The 23,224-nt window shown below is 46.7% G+C and overlaps 1 long non-coding RNA gene across 2 annotated transcripts; it reads right to left on the reverse strand.

Moving 5' to 3' along the window:
• Positions 1 to 4,888: 4,888 nt before the first annotated feature.
• Positions 4,889 to 21,814, reverse strand: LOC117802669. Of its 2 annotated transcripts, XR_004626107.1 has the most exons (3): positions 20,591 to 21,814; positions 18,927 to 19,717; positions 4,889 to 7,678 (listed from the first exon to the last, which is right to left on the reverse strand). It is a non-coding gene; the product is annotated as an uncharacterized LOC117802669 (long non-coding RNA). The 2 variants fall into 2 exon arrangements; XR_004626108.1 differs by lacking the exons at positions 18,927 to 19,717; positions 20,591 to 21,814 and adding an exon at positions 9,237 to 9,364.
• Positions 21,815 to 23,224: the final 1,410 nt, after the last annotated feature.

The following is a 23,224-nucleotide window of genomic DNA, read 5'->3' on the forward strand; positions in this document are numbered from 1 at the left end:
TATTCTGAGGGACTGGCTCAGCAATTATAGAGGCTGAGAAGTCCTGCAGTGGGCTCTCTGTAAGCTGGAGACCCAGGAAAGCCCACAGGGTCATCCCACTCCAAACCTGAAAGCCTGAGATCCAGGGGAGCCAGTGGTGTGAGTACCAGTCCAAGTCTGAAGGCCTGAGAGCCAAGAGCACTGATGGCCAAGGGCAGAAGAAGATGAAGATCCTAGTTCAAGAGGAGAGAGAAAATTCACCCTTCCTTTGCCTTTGTGTTCTGTTTAGGCCCTCATGGATTGAATGACGCCCACATGCATTGGTGAAGCGATCTTTACTCAGTCTACTGATTTAAATGCTAATCTCTTTCAGAAACATCTTCAGAGACACCCTCAGAATAATGTTTAACCAGCTCCTCTGTTCATCCCTTAGCCCATCAGACTGACACGCAAAATTAACCATCACAAAGGGCACTTGCGTGGCTCAGTCAGTTAAGCGTCTGCCTTCAGCTTAGGTCGTGATCCAGGGTTCTGCGATCGAGCCCCACATTGGACTGCCTGCTCAGTGGGGAGTCTGCTTCTCTCTCTCTGCCCCTCACCCCTCACTCAGGTTCTCACTCTGTCTCAAATAAAGAAAATAATATCTTTAAAAAAAATTAACCATCGCAATACATAAGGAAAAAGACTGGATGGGAAATCGAAAAATAATAGTCATTGATTGTATTGAAGTCATGGGATTACAGCTAACTTCATTTTTTCGACCTGACTTTCTATGTTATTTTTTGGCTTTTACCATCAAAATAGGTTTTTTAATGTGTGTGAAATGTACGCTGTTGTGATCACTGCAGGCATCTCGGACTGGGGGTGCCTTCCCTGCACCCACAATCTAATCTCGGAGGATAGGAGCTCAGTAACAGAGGGGGGAAGACCCCAGCAGGGACAAACTCTAGCCATTCTCAGGGCAGCTGCCCTCTCCATGGAGCCACATTTGCGCCGTGTCCTTTATTCATTTTGCCCCAATAACCTGAAAATCTGGCTTCACTTTTTATTCCACTCTATCATACTTTCCCACTCATACATTCATTCAGCAGATCTTTGTTAAGCAACATTCTATGAACAATGAGCTATACTAGGCCCTGGGTGTAACAAAGAGAATCAGGCCCTGGGCACCTGGCTCTGGCTTATAGAAGAGGTAGGTATTTAAGCAAATGTGGGAACAGGAACAACGATATGATATCAGAGCTCAGGGCCTGGAACCTGAGCTGCAAGAAAGGGAGGCTTCATGGAGGAGGTGATGCATTTGACGTGAGTCTCAAAGAAAAATTAGAAGATAAATAATCACAAAGACTTTCTGTGAGGAAGGAACTATGCAGAAAAGGCATGGAAGATTCAGCTCTCATTACCCTCATGTAGGGTAATGTATGTTTATAGGAAGGGGCTACGAGGACACGAGCCTGGATCCGAGGATGCAAGAGGGAAGGGAACATAAAGTAGGCGTGGTCAGACTTTGCAGGACCTGGTGTGCCCTGCAAAGGAGTATGGACTTATCCTACAGGCAATGGGTTGCTTGGGTCTAACAGCAGAGTGAGGACGTAGTAACTGGCTATTTAGCAAGAGAATTCTGATGGCCTTTAGAAGGGTAGGGAAGCCAGATCACCGGCTAGAGGAGCAAAGAGAAGGCTAGTGGGGGAGGGGTGCTGATGATCTGATCTAAGGACCCAGCAGTGGGTATTGACAAGCTACTGCATTACTGTGACTTTACCATCAGTCAGGTGGGAGGAGGAGGGAGAAGCCAGAGGGTCCAGGTGTGAACATACACCCCAACGCCAGGATACCCTCTGTTTCTGCTGCTAACACTTCCTACAGAGTCCCGGGCTGCCCTCCTGCCCTTGTGTCTGGAATGCATCCTCCAAGACTCAGGGTTGGGCTCACCTCCTCTGTGAAGCCCACCAGGGAGGTTCCTCAAAGAGCACTCTCCCTCCTCTGATTGCCATGGCATCGATCTCCACGCTCCACTGACCTGGTTTTGCACTGATATTTACACGTTCTAAATATGTGTCACATCTCAAAGTACAGATCAAGCTCTTTGTGGGAAAGATGACATTATTTAAAGTCTTTCTGGGCCTCAAGGTGCTGGCACAATCTACTGGCCTAATAAACAGCAAAAGATGATTGAGTGATTGCTGTATTGTCACCTGTCACTCTGCTGTCCTCAGTGTTATTTGTGGAGGGATTGCGGGGGGTGGGGGGGGTGGTTCATCAGTGAGAACAGGCCCTGGGCGGGAAGCCAGAAGCCTCAGCCACTTACCGTAAATGCACAACCTTGGGCCACTTAACTTCTCTGGACTTATTTCCTCATCAGTGAAAAAGCAAAGACAGATCTGTAATTGTTAACTCCTTTCCCCTTTTATTGACAACAGAATCCCCTCTCAAATGTGGGCCTGTTACCGACAATAGATGGAAGTGAATCTGCTTTGCACCAAACCCTCATCTCCCTCTCCTCCCTCCTTCCTCCTCCTTCTCTTGGATCTGCAGCGGACTTAGAAAAACAGTTGCTAACCCCCCCAAACTGGGTGGTTTCTTCAAAGGCAAACTTGTAAGATCCAAAGGCCTCCAGGCTCCAGGATGACACAAATGAGCTGTTGGATGGCTCTGGGTCTGCTCACGGCTCATGTCTATTATGCTATGGCTGGGTCTAGGCTGGGGCCTTGGTCAAGCCCATGCTAACTAATTATAGAGAAGCAGTTACTGCAAAATTTCCCGAGGAAACCAAAGCTAGGGTTTGGTTTCCACTTAGATTGAGCAACTTCCTTCCAGGGCACTCAGGCTCCTCAACAAAGCATTCTCTTTCAACATAAGACTAGTCCGGTAACACAAGGGTTGTGATTGTACCTTTGACCTAAATATATACATGCACTTTCGGGAGGAAGCCGGGCCCATGGTTACTCTCTCTGGTGGGGATGTTTACCTAAGTTTGATTGTCCACCTTAAAAATCTTGAGAATCTGGGCTAGATTGAGGTCATAGCTCATGGGCAAGGTGGAGGCAAGGGACAGAGAAGGATATAATGTCAGATTTAAACTAAGGAGTGTTATATCACTATAGAGGGCATTTCACATCTCACTGGAAACCACCTAAAAATAATTTAAACCCACACTAAAGAGGTCCAAGGCTTTCATGACCTGAAGCTTCCCTTTCAATGTTGTGTCTCCTCTGTAGGATATCCGAGCCCCTTGTTCCCTGACCAGCCCAGCTGCTAAGACTCCACCCTGCCCCCTCACACTGGGCAGGACCCTCCGTCAGCCCCTCCTGGCCCTGACAAAGAACAGGAAACCCTTTGGCTAAGGGTTTCAAAAGGCCCAAATTCCTGGGTTTGCTTTCTCCTGACCTGTTCCTAGTGATGTTTGGACTGGTTTTGTCTGATGGGCTATGAGGGCTAATTTCAGGTTTCCCCTTTCTGTGAATTCCTTGATCCCAAATTTCCCAAACACCACTACCTGTTGATTATCAGTTTTGCCCAACCTCGATATCTGGGTTGCTAATCCGTTTCCAGGCTGCTAATTGATTCTCTATTTCTCTCTGTCTCCCTGTCTGTCTCTGTCTCTGTCTGACTCTCTCTATATATATATATTCAATCTCCACAAATAACTTCCAACTTCAGCTTTTTCTATCCTAAAGGAACGACTGTAGTCCAAGATAGCCCGCTGAACCTATCTGCTTTTAAACAGCAGAGTTCCTGTTCTCAGCTGTCGGGAGGTCGTCAGAGGGACTCGTGCGAACTGTATCGTCTCCCACAGAAACGCCCCGCAGAGTCATGGCGGTTAGCGTGGACAGGCAGAAGGCGGTGCTATTGTACACATGTTTACGGGGGATTCAGACCAAAAGACCCCTGCGTGGTGTGATGGAGTGTGTGTGTGTGGATCTAGAGAGAGAGAGACAGGGGTCAAGCACTCTCACCGAGGGGATCTCTATCAGTATACATGGGACCCAAAAGTGAATGAGCTGTATTTTATAGGATAGACAAAAAATATTGTCGCCTTTGGGATTCCCCGTAGGCGATGGCAGTTCTGGCTATAGATACTTAACTGCATGATCCGGGAAGGGCCTAGGAAGAGAACGAAGGTGGTTGGGGAAGAACTCCACAGTGCTCTGCAGTGGTTTCTAGTCAACCTATGGAAGGTTCATCCTGCTCTATGTGGATTTTGCACGTAACAATTTCCCTGTCTCAAAGCTGCCTTCACCTCTCTGGTCACTCATTTCCGTCTAATTACTCTCAGTCACCCATACAATTTAGAAGCAACCACCTTATGGGCCCCAGGTTCCAGAAAGTTCCGCATGATGATATGTTTGTTATGCCCCAAGCCCTTTTTTGAGCCCTTAACATGCTCTACCTCATTTAATCTCACAACAACCCTACAAGGTAAGTGCTTTTATAATCCTCTTTTTTTTTTTTAAAGTAAACTCTACACCCAACGTGGGGCTTGAACTCATGACCCCAAGATCAAGAGTCACATGCTCTATTGACTGAGCCGGCCAGGCACCTTATGTAAGCCTCACTTTAAAAAGACACTTCGGCAACTGAGGCAAGTAGCTCACCCATGGCCCCCCGTCAGGAATGTGATGACTATGGGATGTGAACCAGGTGTCTCAGCTGTGGTCCCCACTCGGCAGCGGTTAAGAGTTCTTGGAGCCAGGCTTCCCAGGCCTCAGTCCCAGCTCTTCAACATACTCGCTGTGAGTCTTGGGGGAGTTTCCCCACCTGCAAAATGGGGCGCTAATAATAATTAATACCTATTAATAACTATCGGATGGTTGAGACGACCGTGACTGAGAGGTGTAACGTGCCTCGTCGTTATGTTTCTTATACTACACCTGCCTCCATGTTTAAATCCCGGACTTTAACGCTCAGACAGATTTATAAACTTTATTCTGAAAATGTATCAACCTTACAGAAAAGTTTCAAGAAAAATACAATGAACACTATACATCCTTCAGGTCCTGTGATTATTAATATTTTGCCACCTTTTAAAATCTTTTTTTCCTCCGTGTACATGCCATCATTACCGATATTTTTGTGAAACCATCTGAGAAGTGAATTGCGTACTCTGCCCCTTGCTTCTAGGAACTAAGCATATATAATGTATCATCAGCATATCTATGATATATATAGCATATATATATAGTTGCCTCAAAAGGCACAAAGTCACTTTCTTCTGACCAAGTTCCTAATTATGTTTGGACTAGTTTTGGTTGATGGGCTATAAGAGCTAGTTTCAGGTTTCAGTTTCAGGTTATACATATAAAGTGGCTATACACACACACACACACACACACGAAGTGACTACACAATTGCCATATTCAGGAAATTTAGCATTAATACAACATACGATCTACTATGCAGCCCATATTCAGATGTCACCAATTAACCCAATACTGCCCTTTACAGAAATTGCCTTTCTCTGTTCCAGGAGCCAACCCAGAATCACATGGCGTTTGCAGTTACCACGTCACACACGTCTCCTTTAAGCTGGAATAGCTCTTCAGCCTCGCTTTCTTTCTCATGTCGAAGCACACAGGGCCTTTAGAATGGCCCCTGTTTGGGCCTGTCTGGTTTGTTCCTTGTGATTAGGTTCAGATGATGCGCTTTGGGCACAACCACTACATAAATGTTATCTTCTTAGTGCATCACGCCAAGAGGCACATGGTGTGAGTCTTAATTTGTGGGGAGATACCGGGAGACTATAAATATCCTGTTCCTCTCAAATTTGCACCCAGTGGTTTCTAGAACTGACCAGAAGGCCTCACATTCCACGACATAGTCAGCCAGTCTGTGCCCGGCTGCCCACGTCCTCCCTTCTGCTGTGTGCTCCCCCCTGTGTTGCCCCCCTGCGCCCCACTTTGAGGACAGGGTCTGCTCCTCATGCCTCCTCCTCACCCCTTCCCTTCCTGTTACAGAGGTTTGCACAGAGAGGGACTCCGTAAATACTTGTCAAATCTAAATAAATGTTAAAAATATGTGATCTGAGGTCCTGTGGAATAAGGCCTCAATCATGGTGCCTTTGAGAAAGATTTCATTTATAGTGAATTGAAGTGAGGCCTCAAAGAACACAAATACCCTTTGTTTCATCTGCCTATGGGGGACTCAGGAAGAACTCTGAGTGGAATGAATGTAAAAAAAGAAAGAGGGAAGGAGAGACAGACAGGGAGAGGGAGTGAGAGGGGAAGGCAGGGAGAGGGAAAGGGAGGGAGAGGGAGACAGAGAGGGAGGGAGAGGGAAGGAAGGACTGGGGTTGGGGGAAGGGAGGGTTCAATATAAATATACCCCTAACCCAGCGACTCTTCTCCACGCTGGGTTCCCAGGAGCAGAGAGTAAGAGACCAGCACCTAGGTGTTCCTCTCCAGAGAAAAAGGACATTGTGGTGGATGTGTATTCATTAATTCATTCAACAAATATTTACCAAGAACCTCTTGTGGCCTGGCACTGTTCTATTTGCTGAGGTCATAAAACAAAGTCCCTACTTCCAAGGAACACACATTTTAGTGAACACTAACAGACAACGAGCAACTGTTCCCCACATGAACGCACTTACACTCGTACACACACACCAGGGGTGCAGAGAGAGGCGCAGGGATGGAATATTTCGGGCCATCAGAAGCAATAAACTAGATTTACAAACAGTAATGTGAAGAAAACTTCATAGTCGAGAAGACTGTGAAAGAAGACAACAGAATTGATAGCATGATACCATTGGTAGAACTAAAGATCGCATGCACCGAGTGACGCTGTCCGTGCATCTGTGTATATACACACACGTACACCTGTGTGCACAGCCAGGTGGACACCTGTATGTGAGGACATGTACGTAAATGTGTGCACACATTTATCCAGGGACAGGTACGTATACGTGTAAGTGTGTAAACCGAATGGTGGAGAGGACGGCAGTTGGCAAGGGGATAGAGGGGAAAAACGTACAATGAATCAGACGAGCTCCACCCTGAGGGAGGATAGGAGGCCGGGACCCAAGGTGTCTGAACATCCTGGGGCCCAAAAGCGTGGAAAGGGAGACTTTGTTGCCAAGTACAAAGAAATGAGTGCATCCTCCTGTCCTCCCTGCATTCTGGGACCAGGGTGGGCTGGAGTCTGTGCTTCTGCCTGTGTCTGTGCCGCTCAGCGCCCTGGGGAGCAGCAGGGGCGAGCGTCGTAACAGGAGGAGACGGGCATGAGGCGGGGATTCGCTCCCAGCCGGTGACCACCTTCACGTGGTCACACAGCTCCGGTTCACATTCCAGCTCCATCACCTACTAGATGTGTGACCTTGGGGCCAACGGTTTCACTTGGGAAAACTCAGTTTTCCCCTCTGTGAAATGGGAATGATAACAGCAATCATTTCAGGGGATGATTGTGCGGATTCCAGGAGCCAATGCCTGTAAAGTCCTCATCACAAGACCTGGACCACAGTGCATTCTTGGAAATTCATTATTAGCATTCTTATCTTTTGTTGCCCTGAAGACTGCCAAACTCGTTGAGTGCCAGAGCGTGTTTGGTAGACGGCCGATAGAGTCTGGGCAGGGTACTGGTAACTTGCCAAATGATGCCTGTGGCTTTCACTTTCTAAACACGGCAGACTTGACCTTTCTTGGGCAGCTCCCAGGATCAGGGGCCGGAGATCACTCCAGGACAAACCGCATCTGGCATGTTCCTGTGAAAGAAGCAGAGGATATCAACACGGCCCTGTCGATCTGTCTGAGAAGCTGTTGAACCGCTCATGTTTATTTTTCAACGCACTGTGCTCAGGACAGATTCTTTTTTCTAGAAATTTGGGATGGGATCCCATAAGTGATGGGGTCAGAGCAGCAGGAAGAAGGGGTGTGTGTGCAGACACACACACGTGTGAATAGGAGTGTGTCATCTTGTTCTAGGTGGTTGCTGAGTTCCCATCAGTTTATTTTATGGCACCGGCACTCAACCCTCAGCTCAGACCAGTGTTTATGCCTGATGTTGGCAGGATGGCTTTGGCAGGAATTATGAGCACTGTTTGGAAATCTGTACTTATCAGAGGCACCAGGTTGCAGCATGGTGATAATTACAGGTGGACCCAGAGGTTCACCAGGACAAAGGGTGGGGCAGTTCTTTGTGGCTGAGATTACAGAGCCTTCAGAACTGCTCCGCCCCCTGGCTGCAGGTGGGGAAGAGAGAGAAGGGCCCCCTGGGAGGAGTGATGCAGCTGTGAGGCCAGGGCTGCTGCATTTCTGCCCTCAAAAGCTCAAGTCGACAAGCACAACACTTGGGATTGACTCCTCAGAGGTCCGCAGAAGGTGCTAGACTGTGAACTCCTTGTGGTCAGGGACTGTGCCTAATTGGATCTTGTTCTCCCAGAGTTTGGCACAGGGCCTGGCTCAAAGCAGCTGTCTAGTGTTTGCAAAATAGAATCAGGGGTTGAGGGAATTTGATTAAAGCTTAAAACATAAAGTAGCTGTCATATCTTTTTGCAGTGCGGCCGCTAAAATGAATACCAGCTCTTATGTACAAAGGGCACCTAACCACCAACTTATTGGCTTCTAAGTTCTTTTTTCCCTTTAGAAATGCAAGCTGCAGGGGCTCCCCGGGTGCAATTAGCAGGAACATTCTCGATGGAGTAGCATTTATGCACCTGCAAAATGCTCTGATTCATCTGTTCCTTCACTCTCCAAAGCAAGGTCACTGGGGCATCTCCAGTCTACACTGCAGGTTCCCACTGGGAGCAGGGGCAGGGGTGGGAGGAAGCGCAGTTGGTGAAGGAGGAGAGGAAGGGGTCCATCTCTCTCCTGCCACCCCCTGACGCATAAAGAAACAAGAAACAGAGGTTGTTGTGATCTCCAGTGTTTTGCATCCGGTCTTCCACATCCTTTCAAGGCATCTTGCTCTTCCAAGTAGCTGCTGACAAACCATAGTCCGTTTGAGGCAGACAGGAGTTGCACGAACCCAGAGCACTGAGTTGAGTCTCGGGCACACTTTCAAACTGCGTTCCACACTGACTCCCTTATTAGGCTGTTTGCTGTGATCCCCTCTTTTTTTAGAATGAGCGCTTGTCTTTGCTACCTGAATCACAGATCTCTATGAATATATGATTACGCATGGAAAATTTCCCTCAGAGATTCCCCAGCCTCTGAGTCAGTATAGAACCAAAGAAGTTCTCTCTCTCTCTCTCTCTCTCTCTCTCTCTGGATACACTACATCTATCAGAGCAAGACCGTCTTTGTAGCCGTTGTCTTACATACAATGGTAACGGAGTTGATCTTCTTCTCAGCTCTGGAAAGAACATGCTGAAAAGCCAGTATTCCAACTCGGATCCAGGAGGACAACTTTTCACTTCACTACGAGTCAAATTCATTGCTGGGTATCAGAAGAGGAGATTTAGAATTGACATTGTAGTGGTTTCTTGATTAAAGAACACTTTCTGGTTGCGCAAGTGCCGGACCCAGCGCCCACAGGAAAGATGGGGTAAGCAGCCGTGTAAAGAACGTGGCATTCGAAGTGCGGTAAGTGTGGTTTGAGATGGCGCTCTGCTGCTGCCAACTGTTTCCTTGAGCAAAATCCAGAACCTCTCCGTGCTGTCTGCAGTGGGAGACGCTCTAGCTGAGCAGTGAAGGCTCTGCCTCCGTGCCAAGGCGCTGGGTTCAAATCCTGACGCTGTGTTTTCTTTCTGAGCAATTTACGTCATACACCTTGGCTCCAGTTATCACGATTATAAGATAACAATAGAAATTGTACCTACTTATAGACTTGTCCTGAGGATTAAATGATTTAATTTATATAAAGCTCGTAGAAGAATATCAAGGACCATGGCAATCGCTCAGAAAAAGAAAAAAGGAGCTGATATTATTTACAAAACAGGGCTCATTATGCCTACCTCATAGGAGAGTTTCAGGGACGAAGAGCCAACAATTAAGTATCAGGCACCCACCAGGTCCTCAGCTGAGCCTCCATCCCTCCCCATCTGACATTGGTACGCCTAGAACACTTAGCATGAGCACATGCGGAAGCTTTGAAAGGAGAAAAAGCAGGAAGCAGATACTATGGGAGAGGGTGTGTTGGAGCACCTGGGAGGCGGGAATGTTGTCACCCACAGCAGCCTAGGACCCATGAGGTCCCCTGTCCTCTCTGTCATCCCCGTGCCTCCAGCAACTCACCAGGGCGGGCCCTTCTGAGGCACTAGACTGCACTCTCTCTCTCTCTTTGATGAACTTCTCTCTGTAGGCTGGCTTGATCAAGGTGGTGGCCCCCAGCACAAGCCCTGAGGCTCTGGGATGGTCTACCATCTTCTCGAAGGACTGTCCATCCTCCAGAGCAATGGTTGGCAAACTTCTTAAAGAGCCACAGAAGAAACCTTTACTCCTTTGCAGGCCACATGCTCTCTGACACCGTTACCTGATTCTGCCATCATAGCTCCAAGCACCAGGGACAATACCTCAACAAATGGACACTTTCCAGGAAAAGTTTAGTTAGGGGCTCTGAAATGTCAATTTCATTTCATTTCCACAGGTCACGAAATGCTTGTCTTCTCTAGATTTTTTTCTCAACCATTTGAAAATATGAAAACCATTCTTCGTTCACAGGACACACAAAAACAGGCATGGGCTGGATTTGGCAAGTGGGCCCTAGTTTGCCAATCCCTGCAGATCTCTTTTCTGGTTTAGAGGATTTCCTTTGGATGTCTAGTCACTGTTATTTATTTTTTTTTCTTCTAATGTGATGATTGACTTACCACTAGCCTTGTAGGCTCACCCCAGTGTATGTGGGGGATCTTCTTGAGTGAATGTGATTTCAATCATAAAATGTGTACATCTGTGAACTGTGTATGCTAAGGACTCCTGTGCAATTTTCTTCTTTTCATTCTATTTCTGAATCAGTGTCTGGTGGGCACCCATTAATTAATCTGTTTATTACGATAAAATACACTTAGGAGAAAAACTACCATTGTAACCATAGCAAGGTGTGCCCTCAGCGGCATGAAGTATGTTCACAGTATTGGGCAATCACCACCACACTCCAGTCCCAAAATGTTTTCTTCAAGCCACTGTTAACTTATTTCTCCTCCCCTCAGAAGGTGATCTGTGCCGAACGCAAGCTCGTCGAGGACAGGTCTCCACCTTGCATGCAACGGTCAACATTTCATAAACATGGAAACTACCCGCCTTCATTGAGTTAGAGTCAGAGGGGGAAATTAAAACAGCAAGTCTGATTTTCAGGAAAATAACAGCCATTTAATTTATCTTAATATTTTGTCTTGATTTTTCTCTTATTCTAATGTCATTTTAAACATGCCATGATTTTGTAGGTTGGGGTTTCAAGATTTGTCCAAACAATGAATTATTTTCTCCTAAAATAGCTAGAACTCCTTTCTCCTAAAATAGCAAGAACTAGTTCCTCTTTCTTGGTGGAGCGAGGCACCCCTAGATGATGTAGGGACCAAACCCAACGATGGCATGAGGGAAAACACATGTGCATACAGTTTCCTCGTACTTTCAATACACATAGACACCTTGGATATATCGTTAAAATAACATAAGAAATGGCCTGAGATATTACTGACTCTATATCTATGTGAGGCCTTGGCATCACTATGTGTGAGACAATCCTCCGGTTAACACAAGGAAAGACCTAGCAGGTGTCTTTCACACCCTCGAGCTGTTTGTCTCAATATCTGATTTTTCTGAACCAGGCATCACCAGCCTCATGCAGCCAATGGACCGTGAAGGCTCCCCGATCCTTATTCTGGAGCCAAATCCCACCGGACATGTAAAACTGAGTTATAGCTGTGCTAGCCAGGGCTTTGAGCCAGCCTGGCATCGAAAACCCTTTTAGGTGTGTTTTTGCTCAGAGGCTTTCTTTTCTTTTTTTTTTTTTTTAACAGAGAAGGGAGGGGAAGCAAGAGCCAAGTCGCACAGGGCTGAGCTCCCTTTTTTTTTTTAAGATTTTATTTATTTATTTGACAGAGAGAGACAGCCAGAGAGAGAGGGAACACAAGCAGGGGGAGTGGGAGAGGAAGAAGCAGGCTCCCAGCGGAGAAGCCTGGTGTGGGGCTCGATCCCAGAACGCTGGGATCACGCCCCGAGCCTAAGGCAGACGCTTAACGACTGCGCCACCCAGGCGTCCCTCATAGAGGCTTTCTTTCTTTTTTTTTTCCTTTCTTTTTTTAAAGATTTTATTTATTTATTTGAGAGAGAGAGAGAGAGTATGAGCAGGGGGGAGAGGGTGAAGCAGACTCCCCACTGAGCAGAGAGCCCGATGTGGGGAGGCAAACGCTTCATCGACTGAGCCACCCAGATGCCCCTCATAGAAGCTTTCACCTGCCAGTTTAAATGCGTCAGGGAGAAGGTGCTGTAGGTCATGCTCCTGGCACGCCCAGCTGATGGCCTTCAATCTAACCTCCCAATTCCTCTTTCTTTGCGGGAAGGAGAAATGTGCTTTAGGAACTTTGTGACCTGGCAAATCTGCCGGGGGGCAGGGGTGGGGAAGGGAGATCTGCACAGAAGTGATTTCAGTCCCCCGGCCCCAAGCCGTCATGGGGGAACCCAGTCTCCCCCATACAGGTGATAGATTTCTCAGAATGGAGTTTGTAGCTTCCCTAATACATTATTTCCCCCCCAAATAAATATTGACTGAAAACTTGTCTTCGTAGTCAGTGTTTTATAGATACAATACACACAAATGTGTATACATATGCGCATATATTTATATATACACATATATGCATATACACACAAATTCGTATACACATATGCATATGTATGTATATACAGATAGCTGATAGACTGATGGGTCACCTCTGAGCTATAGCTGTGGGCTACCAACCTCAACAATTAGATCTTTTTTTTTTTTCCCTCCAGAAGGAGAAGAGATAACACGTTACTTAGATTCTTGAGTTTAATGGAAGCATGTATTTTCCCCGTGACCTGTTCTCAGGCAGGAGTGTTATAATATCAGAGCAGGAATCCAATTACCACGTTGCCATTCTTCTCACCTGTCAGCATTGCTGTACGTGCGACAGAAAGGAAATAGAACCTTCAGAAGAGATGAGGGGCCTGTGATCTCTGGCATCAAGGCTGTGTGGGAAACATGAGAAAAGTAATGAACGTGGCAAGCAGCACCCTGCCTGCTGGGGACTATTTCAACCATTGCGATCCTACCTGCTCTCCAGTCTAAATTACAGCAGAACGGTAGTCTTTGGCTGGGGCAGGCTGCAGAATTTGGTATGAGGAAGTCCCTGTGATTGGATTGTTGGACATGAGACTTGAGGGAACTTTGCTCTGACTTTTAGGCTGACTTGCCTGGACCATGCTGTATCATCTATGAAGTCCTGAAGTGTCTTTATCTGATAAAAGGAAAGACAGCAGTAGAGTGGCTTTAGTGGGCATTCTCGGAGCTGTTTTTCCCCAGGGTAGACATCACCACTGAGGTGCCCAGCAGCTTCTGCTCTAACACAGGCAGCAGGGAGCTCACTGCCTTCCCTGCCTGTCAAGCCAGCACACAGGGTCAGCCTCACGGGCAAGCGACCTGCACGGTTGCGCAGGAACCGCACTCAGAAAAGCCTCTGCTTACTTGGATGCTCAGCTGCTGTGGCTGTCCTGCAGTCCTCGATTTTGGAGCAAGGAGGCTCTGCATTTTCATTTTGCACTGGGCCTGACAGATTATGTATCTGGTTGTGCCCACACACGTAAGCTACCTTACCTACAACACGCACAGCCTGTTTGCACAAATGTTCGGCAATTTTCTAGAACCCTCTCCCTGGCAGCCCATCCGAATCACTCGGAGAGCATATTTGCCCATGTATTCTGTGTCAGCACCTCAGACCACCGAATCAGAGGCTCTGGGAGAGGCACCCTGGAATCTGTATGTCTCAACAACTCAGCAGGCTGAACCAAGTTTGGAAACCACTACCCTAAAGCCAATCCACCCAGACATAAACCTTATAAACGGATCATCAGTGAGCATCTGGTCCATTACCCTGCATTAGGGTTTGTAGGTATCATTATCCCAATTTTGTAGGCATAACCAAGTATCTGGAAGACTATGTGACTTATCCAAGAGATAGAATGGGGCCAGGACTCAGTGTGTTTGCCTACTAGGGGCTTCTCTTTCCACTGTCCGTGGTACTGTTCGTGTGTGTGTGTGTGTGTGTGTGTGTGTGTGTGTATGTTTGTGTGGCAAGATCTATGAGCCTCAACACATGCTTGCTGTTCCGCATTCTAGACCATAACCTTGGAACCAACTTGAACACAAAAGTCACTTCCAGGCACCACCTGCTAGAAGCCACTTCTAACCAGCTCCCCCACCCCCAGCCTCATGATCTTGGCACAGACTTGCATGCAACTGTCAGGTGGTCTTTTGCTCCCCTGTCTTTCCCCATCACACTCTGGGCTCTCTGCAGTTGTCGCAGTGCTGGGATATGGGCACTTTAATTAGATGGGGCCAGACCCAGGTTTGCCTCTCAGTTTGGCCGGTGTGTGAGTTTGCTAGGACTGCCATACAAAGTATCACAAACTGCATGGCTTCAAACAACAGAAATGTATCGTCTCACAGTTCTGAAGGTCAGATGGCTGAAATCAATTGTTGGCAGGGTTGGTTCCTAAAGAGGGCTGGGAGGGAGAATCTGTTCTATGCCTCTGCCTTCACTTCTCATAGTTTGCTGGCAATCTTTGGCATTCCTTGGCTTGTAGAGGCATCATCCCGATTTCTGTCTTCATCTTTACGGGGTCTTCTCCCTGTGTGCATGTCTGGGTCCAAATTTCCCTTTTTTATATGACACCAGTCATATCGAATTGGGGTCTACCCTAATGATTTCATTTTAACTTGATTGTTTCTGGAAAAAACCTGTCTCCATATAAGGTCACATTCTGTGGTCCCGGGGGGTTAGGACACCAACACAATCTTTTGTGGGGGCGGGGGCAGGGGGGACACAGTTCAACCCATAATAGCCAGTAACTGGATTAATGACTTTGAGCAAGTAACAGACTCACAGAATCTCAGTTTCTTTATCTGTGAAATCAGGACTTTAAAAATACCTACTACACAGGACCTTTGCTTAATTTTTATCAGGTTAGATATGGCACTTAATTTTTTTCTTCCTTTTCAAAAGTGAAGTACAGAACAATGGGGTTAGCTGCTTTAATCAGGGTTAAAAGAGATGGGCCAAGAGAAGGGCCACTCACCAACCCCTCTGTGTACACGTGTGTGCGTGCGTGTGCGCAGGAATGTGTCTCATTGGCCGGAACTATCTAAATCATCAGACCATCAGAGCCTAAAGCAGACGAATAGAAACCACATACCATACAAATGTGATGACTTCAAATTTTCACTCAAATGCAAGAGAACGTCAGCAATGAAATCAAGAATTACACTAGTTCACAATTAGCGTCATGTTCCCCAAAGTTCCCGGCCAGACCTATTAAAAGCACAGGCCCTCTCCCCAGAGAGTCAGGCCTGGTTGGCATGGGCAGGGCCCAATGATCTGCATTTCACCAGCTCCTCAGGTGAGCCTTGTAGGACAAGTCGGCAACACAGGCATAGTGGGACCTGCTTTCTCATCTTGGCTTTCCCTGCTGCTGACCGGCCAGGCTGAAGTCCCTGAACCTGGGGGGACCTCTGTTTCCTCAAAGTTGACCTTGTGCCTGACTTCAAGTTGAGATCTCAAAGTTCTTTCCAGCTCGAAAATGCCATCCCTTCCGTGTTGGTTCAGACTTGTCTACGGTACAGCGTGCTCCTTGAACTACGTCTGACCTCCTTCCACCTCCACTGTCTTCCCACCTCCCGGAGACGTGAGTGCTCTACGTTCGGTGGGCGTCCAGCCAGGCTGACCTGCCGATGGACCCGTTCAAATGGGGAAAGGGCAGCTGCCCAGGGGAGCTAGTGCGGAGCAAAGCAACCTTAACGCAGTCTTTTCTCCCAGACGCCGGGGAGAGACCAGCTGGTTCTGCCTTTCAAGGTCCTTTGCGAAACAGCTGGATGTGTTTGTTTTAGGCTCACCTCTTATTGTGGCCGCTTTGTGAATGTTGCTAGGAAATGTGCTCGGCTATTTAAAAGCCCTTGGCAGTCTCCGTGTTCTAGGATGAGCAGTGTTTTCTTGATTTTGTTCTGTTTCATTGGCCAAGACGGCAAGAGACCCTCCTGCGGCACTGGGGTTGGTGGGGCAGGTGTTGGTGCACAATGAAGCAGCCACTCTGGAAAACAGTTCTGCAGTTCATTAAAATGTGAAAACAGTTCTGCAGTTCATTAAAATGTGAAACATGGAGTCGCCTCCTACCCTAGAGCATTGAAAGCATCTATCTTCACAGAAATGTGTGCGTGACTATTTATAGCAGTAGTATTCGTGATAGTCACAAGATGGAAACAACCCAAACGCCCATCAGCAATGACTGGCTGAGCTGTGGTACATCACATGGTGGAATAGTGTTCGGCCACAGTTTTTTAGAACGGGGTACTGTATGTGCTACAATTTGGAGGAGCCTCAAAAACAAAACGTGAGGGGAAAGATACCAGACACGAGAAGTCACATATCACATGATTCCTTTTATACGAAATGTCCGGAGAGGAATATTTGTAGACAGCAGATCAGCGGTGGCTGCCGTGGCCTGCATGGGCAGGGGAAGCTGGAGCGACTGCTCCATGCCTTCAGGGATGTTCTGGGGTGATGCAAAAGTTTTGAAACTAGACAGAGGTGATGGTTGCACAGCATTGCGATGCGTTAAATGCCACTGAGTCATATGCTTTAAAAGGTTCATTGTTTGCTCTATGAATTTCACATCAATAAAAATAGAGCAAAGAGTAAGGGAGGGTGTGGTGAGGACAGGAAGGAAGAATGGACAGAGCGCGAGGGAAGCAGTATTATTATGCCCGGAGTGTATTTTCTTCATTTAAGGATAATGTGACCATTGTGTCCCTGAAATAGAACAGAGCCCTCCACTGAACCCCTGTGAGTGGTGGGAGCTCCAGCCCTTCCTTTCATCAGGAGCAGCCTTGGATCCCGGAAGTCACAAGATGTGTTGGCCGCCATTAAGTCTACAGCTCGACTGGCTGAGGCCCCTCTGGCTTTGTCCCTCTTAAGCACCTCCAGCTCAGAGGACTCTGCTCTGAGATGGGCACACAAGGTTCTTCTGGCCCTGAGGTTGGGTCAAGCACCTCGGGGCTCAGTGGGTGCATGGGGTCCCAGGGGAGAGCAAGCCCTTCTGGGCTGCACTCACTAGCCCACATGTAGGGACCCCTTTTTGTCAGCTCCTGACTTCATAAATCCTATTTCTCCTAGTGATCAGCAGGGTAAAGACTCCGATCAAACACCAACTTCCTGGTGGGGATTCACATGGGACGGATTCTATATAAGCCCCTCACCCCTGGCTCTGCCACTCTTCTGTCAGGTTCCTTTCAGATGGGTTTGGATGAAGGTGACAGTTCAGAATGAAGACAGAGTTCTGCAGAATTCATGAACTCATCAGTCTGGCCCACACGGGCAGTCGGAACAACGATCTCAGTTGCTTGCCCGGACTCGCACACCCAGGACCACCCTGCTAGGGGTATGGTGTCTACTGGTAGGCTTTACCAACCACCACCATCACCGTAAACTGATGGCTGCTTCCCCGGTCTCGACTAAATCCATGTCCTGCTCATGGGCGCTCAGCACGAACTCTGAACATTCCTGCCTTTGGGATCTAGATTGACAGACACTGCTGAATCTTCAGCTGAGAAGGTTTTTGAAAAGAGGAAGGTGCGACTCCAAAGTACTGGCCTTGCCACAGTCAGAGTCAGGGTCTTGTGGCGGGGGCCACGCTGCCCAGCGTGCACGTGGTCCTGTAGAGTGGAGCAGTTGGCGGTCCCCAGCTGACCAGGACCCTGCTATGTCCGGGACAGCCAGACAGCTCCTTCCAGCAGTTTAAGCAGTGCTTGGTGGTTCGAGATCAACACTCAGTAGACGAACTTCTTAGCTTTATGTCTGTTTGGTGGATCACTGCTAGAGTCCCCTCCTCAAAGGGAGAGAAGGTAAGAGAAGGTGATGGTCCTCCGAGGAATGAAATCTATCAAGCCCTCTTTAGAAGTCCCCATTGCAGTGAGCCTGTTCTGAAATTTTTCATTTAAGATTTTATTTATTCATTTGAGAGAGAGAGAAGGAGAGATCCCGATGTGGGACTCGATTCTGAGACTGGGATCATGACCTAAGCCGAAGGCAGACACTTAACAGATTGAGCCACCCAGGTTCACTGAGCCTACTCTGATGCAAAACTCACAGTTCCCTTAGATTCCATTTGTGATTGCTGTTTTCTGCTTATTTGAGTACTTGGACACATGACTTCATTTTTCTCCAGCCGAAGACTTTCAGTAAAGCACACGACTTTTTAATCAAATAATTAACATTAAATGAAAATTTTAATTTCCATTAAAAAATTTAAGTTTCATTTAAAGTTAAATGAACACTGAATTGGGTTTCCTTTTTCTAAAAAAAAAAATGCAGCACAGGGGCACCTGAGTAGCTCAGTTGGTTAAGAGTCTGACTCCTGACTTCAGCTCAGGTCATGATCAGGGTCCTGGGATAGAGTCCCACATGGGGCTCCCTGCTCAGAGGGGNTTCTAAAAAAAAAAATGCAGCACAGGGGCACCTGAGTAGCTCAGTTGGTTAAGAGTCTGACTCCTGACTTCAGCTCAGGTCATGATCTCAGGGTCCTGGGATAGAGTCCCACATGGGGCTCCCTGCTCAGAGGGGAGTCTGCTTCTCTCTCTGCCCCTCCCCCCATTCTCTCTCTCTCAAATAAATAAATAAATAAAATCTTAAAAAAAAACATTTAAAAATGCAGCATAGCTGTGAGATTGGAGGCCTGAGCAGCGCCCCCCCCCAAGCCCCAAAACATCGTCCCGCCTGAATACCATCCTCCCACCCGAGGGCAGAATCTGTGCCCAATCTTGTCTCCAGGGCTGGCGCTCACCGCCTCCCGATCACATGGTGTGGCAACTCATGCTTCTTAATCAGGGCATCAGATGATTTAGTCGAAGAGGCTGTGCTTTTATTTTTACAAAGCTGCTCCCTGGCGAGGCCTGCTCTGAGCTTGTGGGCCTTTTCTTGGCTCCACTTCAAGAGCTCGATGACTTTCCTGTGCCGAGGGCCCTCGAGCCAAGACTTCTCCCGTGAGTCACCACATTAGAGCCTGAACCTACTTCAGAGTGTTCGCCGGCGGGAGGGCCGTTCCACAGGTGTGGTGAAAATAGAGCCCTGGAAGGGGAGCCTGAAGTCTGCTTTGACGTCCAGCTCTGCCCTTCGGTCGCTGTGTGACTTCCTCCAAGCTAGTTAACGTCTCTGGGCTTCCATGTCTGCATCCGTCCCAGACGGCTTACAAACAGGAAGCAAAGAGAGAAACGAGGTCAGGCCACAGAGTGGGACACAGGTGCCTTCAAACCCAGCTCTGGGGCTTGCTTCTTTGGCGACCTTGGCAGTCCCCTGACCTCCCAGAGCCTTGGGTGTCAGCTTGGGTGAGTGGGAGAGACGGCCTGTCTCTGGGAGCTCTTGCAGAAATTAGAAGAGAAAATGTACTTACTGCGCCTGGCACTTGAAGAAATGTTTTTGTTGACTATAAAACAAAGAGAAAACACACCATCTCGACCTACCTGCATGGACTTCCGAAGTGATCCGACCCACAATATATGTGAAAATACGCCGTAAAGTCCTGTAGGATGTTATTATCAAGATTAGAATCCATTTTTTCTCTCAGACCTTTCAAACCTTCAAAAAGTTGGGGAAAAAAACCAGTACAATAAACAACTGAACATTCTTTCCCCAAATTCGCCGATTAGTAACGTCTGCTCACTCTCTTTGTATCTACCTTGATCTCTACTTATGGTCTATCTAATTTCTCAAGCCGTTTGAAAGCAAGTTACGGGGCGCCTGGGTGGCTCAGTTGGTTAGTGTCTGCCTTCAGCTCAGGTCATGATCCTGGGGTCCTGGGGTGGAGCCTGTATCAGTCTCCCTGCTCAGTGGGGAGTCTGCTTCTCCCCCTGCCCCTCCCCCTGCTCATGCCCTTTCTTTCACTCTCTCTCAAATAAATAAGTCTTAAAAAATAAAAAGAAAGTAAGTTACAGACTCCACACCTAAGCAATTTAGCATATACCTCCTAAGAGTAACATCATTCTCCGACATAACTGAGTACAATTATTACCAAGGACTTTATATACAATTACATGAAAAATACCACAGTCTATACTACATGCAATCTACACATTTCCCCAGTTATCCTCACAATCTCCCTCAGAGCTATTTTTTTTCCTCCAAAATAGGCTCCCACATTTCATTTGCTTGTTATGACTCTTTAATCCTCTGTAATCTAGAACTGTGCCATCCAACACAGAAGGCCCTGGCCATGTGGCTACCGAGCGCTCCAAAGTGGCTGGGCCAAACCAATTGTACTGAAGACTCAGCACACACACAGAATAATGTTGAAGTGATAATACACTGACTACATTGGACTAAAAACAGAAAATTCGAATTCTTAATTAAAATCATTAATTAATTAATAATTATTAATGAAAATGATTAACATTCATGTTACCTGTCTCTTTTCTTTTTAATGTGGCCACGTAAAATTTTTAAATCACATACCTGACTCTCATCGTATTTCTATTGGGTAGTGCTGTTCCAGAATATTCTCTCCTGCCTTTTTTTGTCTTTTGTGACATGGGCATTTTTTAAGAATCCAAGCCAGTTGTCTTGTAGAATGGCCTACAATCTGAATTTGTTTCCCTTGATTAGATTCTGGTTAAATCTTTCCGACAAGAATACAACCTAAGTGGGGCCAGTAACTTCAGAAGGTATCACATCCATTTGTCTCGCTGGGATTACAAAGTCTGATCACTTGGTTAAGTGGCATCTGCCAGATCTCTTCGATAGAAAGGTGCCTTTCCTCCCTTGGAAGCAACAAATAACCTCAAGGGAGATCCTGTGAGACCATGTGACGTCCTCCTCCTACAATCGTCTACCCAATGGCTTTAGCATCTAGTAATGATCTTTGTTTGCCTCTGCCAATTATCATCAGCAGTTGCAAAAAAGCACACGCATCTTAACTTTTCATTTTAACTCAATGGCTTGACTGATTTCCTGTTGGTGTCTTTTATGCTTAGACAGGATGTGAACAATTCACTACTTTCTAAATCTCATCGTGTCGCTGGTGACATAGCATTCTGTTGCATAGAATCTAGAATACAACACAGTTTAGGTCATTTCTCTTTCTGTTTTGCTGTTAAGAACATTGATCCCATCAACATCCTTTTACCTTGCCCAGGCAGCCGTTTATTGCCTTCTTTGAGATATATTCCTAGAGGCGGTACTGCTGAGTGTGTTTACTTAGATTCTGACACACGGAGTCAGATTGCCCTCCAGAAACATTGCACACTTTTAAAAGTTCACACTTTTAGTGAATCATTCTCGAAGTTTTCAGCTTCAAAGGAACAATCCCAAAACAAATTGGCTTAAATAATAAAGACGTTTATTTTTCTGGCACAAACCGGAACTCCAGATGAAAGGTGTAGTACTCTCTGTTTGTACTCGATGTCATTTTTTTGGAAAGAAAAATGCGTACGGGTTGTGGCCCACCAGACAAATGTTGCAGTGTGAAAAGCACTGGCTTTACATAATCTGACTCCTACTAGGGAGAAGAGGGATGGATATCCATCACTTTATCTACAGCGGCAAGCAAAGCACACTTTTCCCCAAGCCCTCTGCACCCCAGACATCAACCAGTTTCCCAGTTTTTGTCAATCTAATAAGTGAATAAACCATCTCTCTTTTTAAAATTTCATCTAACTGTGATATTTCATGGGCAAGCAACATTTGACAGTGCAGGGTCTTGTCAGAGATTTGCCTGGGTTCAGTCTGGCACCGTGAGCTGCTGTGTGACATTGAGCAAGTCACCTAACCTCTCTGTTAAGAAACCTCTGGCTCCCCATATCTAAAGTGGGGATAATAATAGCTATAATACCTATACAATCTCACTATTCAACAGATAACAGGAGACACCAGTTATTGTGGGATAACGGTGATGTTGACATTTCCAGGAACCTTAAAAAAATACTTGGGGTTTGAGGGAGCCACTTCTTCAACCTTCACTGTGGGAAGTAATCAGATCTAAGTCATCTTCGCTCTGTGACTAATACTGTTTTCCAGGGCTGTCGCATTATGCTACCGTAGCCCCTGTAATGACTAAGCCAGCAAGAAGGATTTTTTCCCCTAATGACACATACTGCACAGGACCAAATTCTATTAAGCCAGCCTCTGAGTCTGGACCTGGAAGGGTGATTGTATCTCTGCCTTTCAAAATTGGGCTAAAAGGGGCGGTATCCATTAACATAATGGGGCCTGGGTTCCCTTCTCCTGGGATGCCTGACCCCCACCCCCAGCTCAATCCCACCTCTTCCCTAGTGAACCTGCTTTGGACTCATTGTGGGGAGCTCACCATGACCTCATCTCCCTGAGAAAGGGGATGTCAGCCTGGCCAGACCTAAATAAAGGCCACCTCAGTGCCCTCCCAGGCATTATGTCTCCACCTCAAGGGGAACCACAGAAGTGGGATGGAGATATTAAAGCAGCAAACCAGAAAAAAGCACCAATGCTTTGCTTTGCTTTCCTTTTTTTTTTTTTAAACTGGGTGTTACACGCAACTAATGAATCATTGAACATTATATCAAAAACTAATGATGTACTATACCTTGGCTAATTTAATTTAAATAAACTAAATAAAAAAATTTACATTTAAAAAAATGCTTTTATTCTCAAGCCGACTCCCTCTGAGGTCCTTTCTGACTCCCACAGCCTACAATTATGACCTTAATAAACATTTATCCAGACACCAGCACATAAATCAGTTGATTTCTTCTCTCATTGTTTACAAACTGCAAGGGTCAGAGGTAAAGAGCCAAGTACAACCAAGTGTCTTGAAATTGAAATTATTTGAGTTGTTGAAACAGAATTACCTAAATTAAACTGTTTGAAACTGTCTGAGAAATTGAGTTCTAACGATTGGTGTACTTAGCCTCTTCCCAACTAAAATCCTGGCTTTTTTCTCAGCTTCTGAGAATAAAGAAAATCTGATGAGGCCATTCCCTTGCCAGTGGCTCCCCCTTATCCCCAGAATAAAATCCAACCCTTTTATCGTGGTGAAGAGAGTTCTTCATAATCCATCCCCTGCTTCCCCCTCCTTGTTTCTCAACACCCCTTACCTCTGCCCCCAGCTAAGCCTCA

Source organism: Ailuropoda melanoleuca, chromosome 6 (assembly GCF_002007445.2).
Source record: "Ailuropoda melanoleuca isolate Jingjing chromosome 6, ASM200744v2, whole genome shotgun sequence".
NCBI lineage: Eukaryota > Metazoa > Chordata > Mammalia > Carnivora > Ursidae > Ailuropoda > Ailuropoda melanoleuca.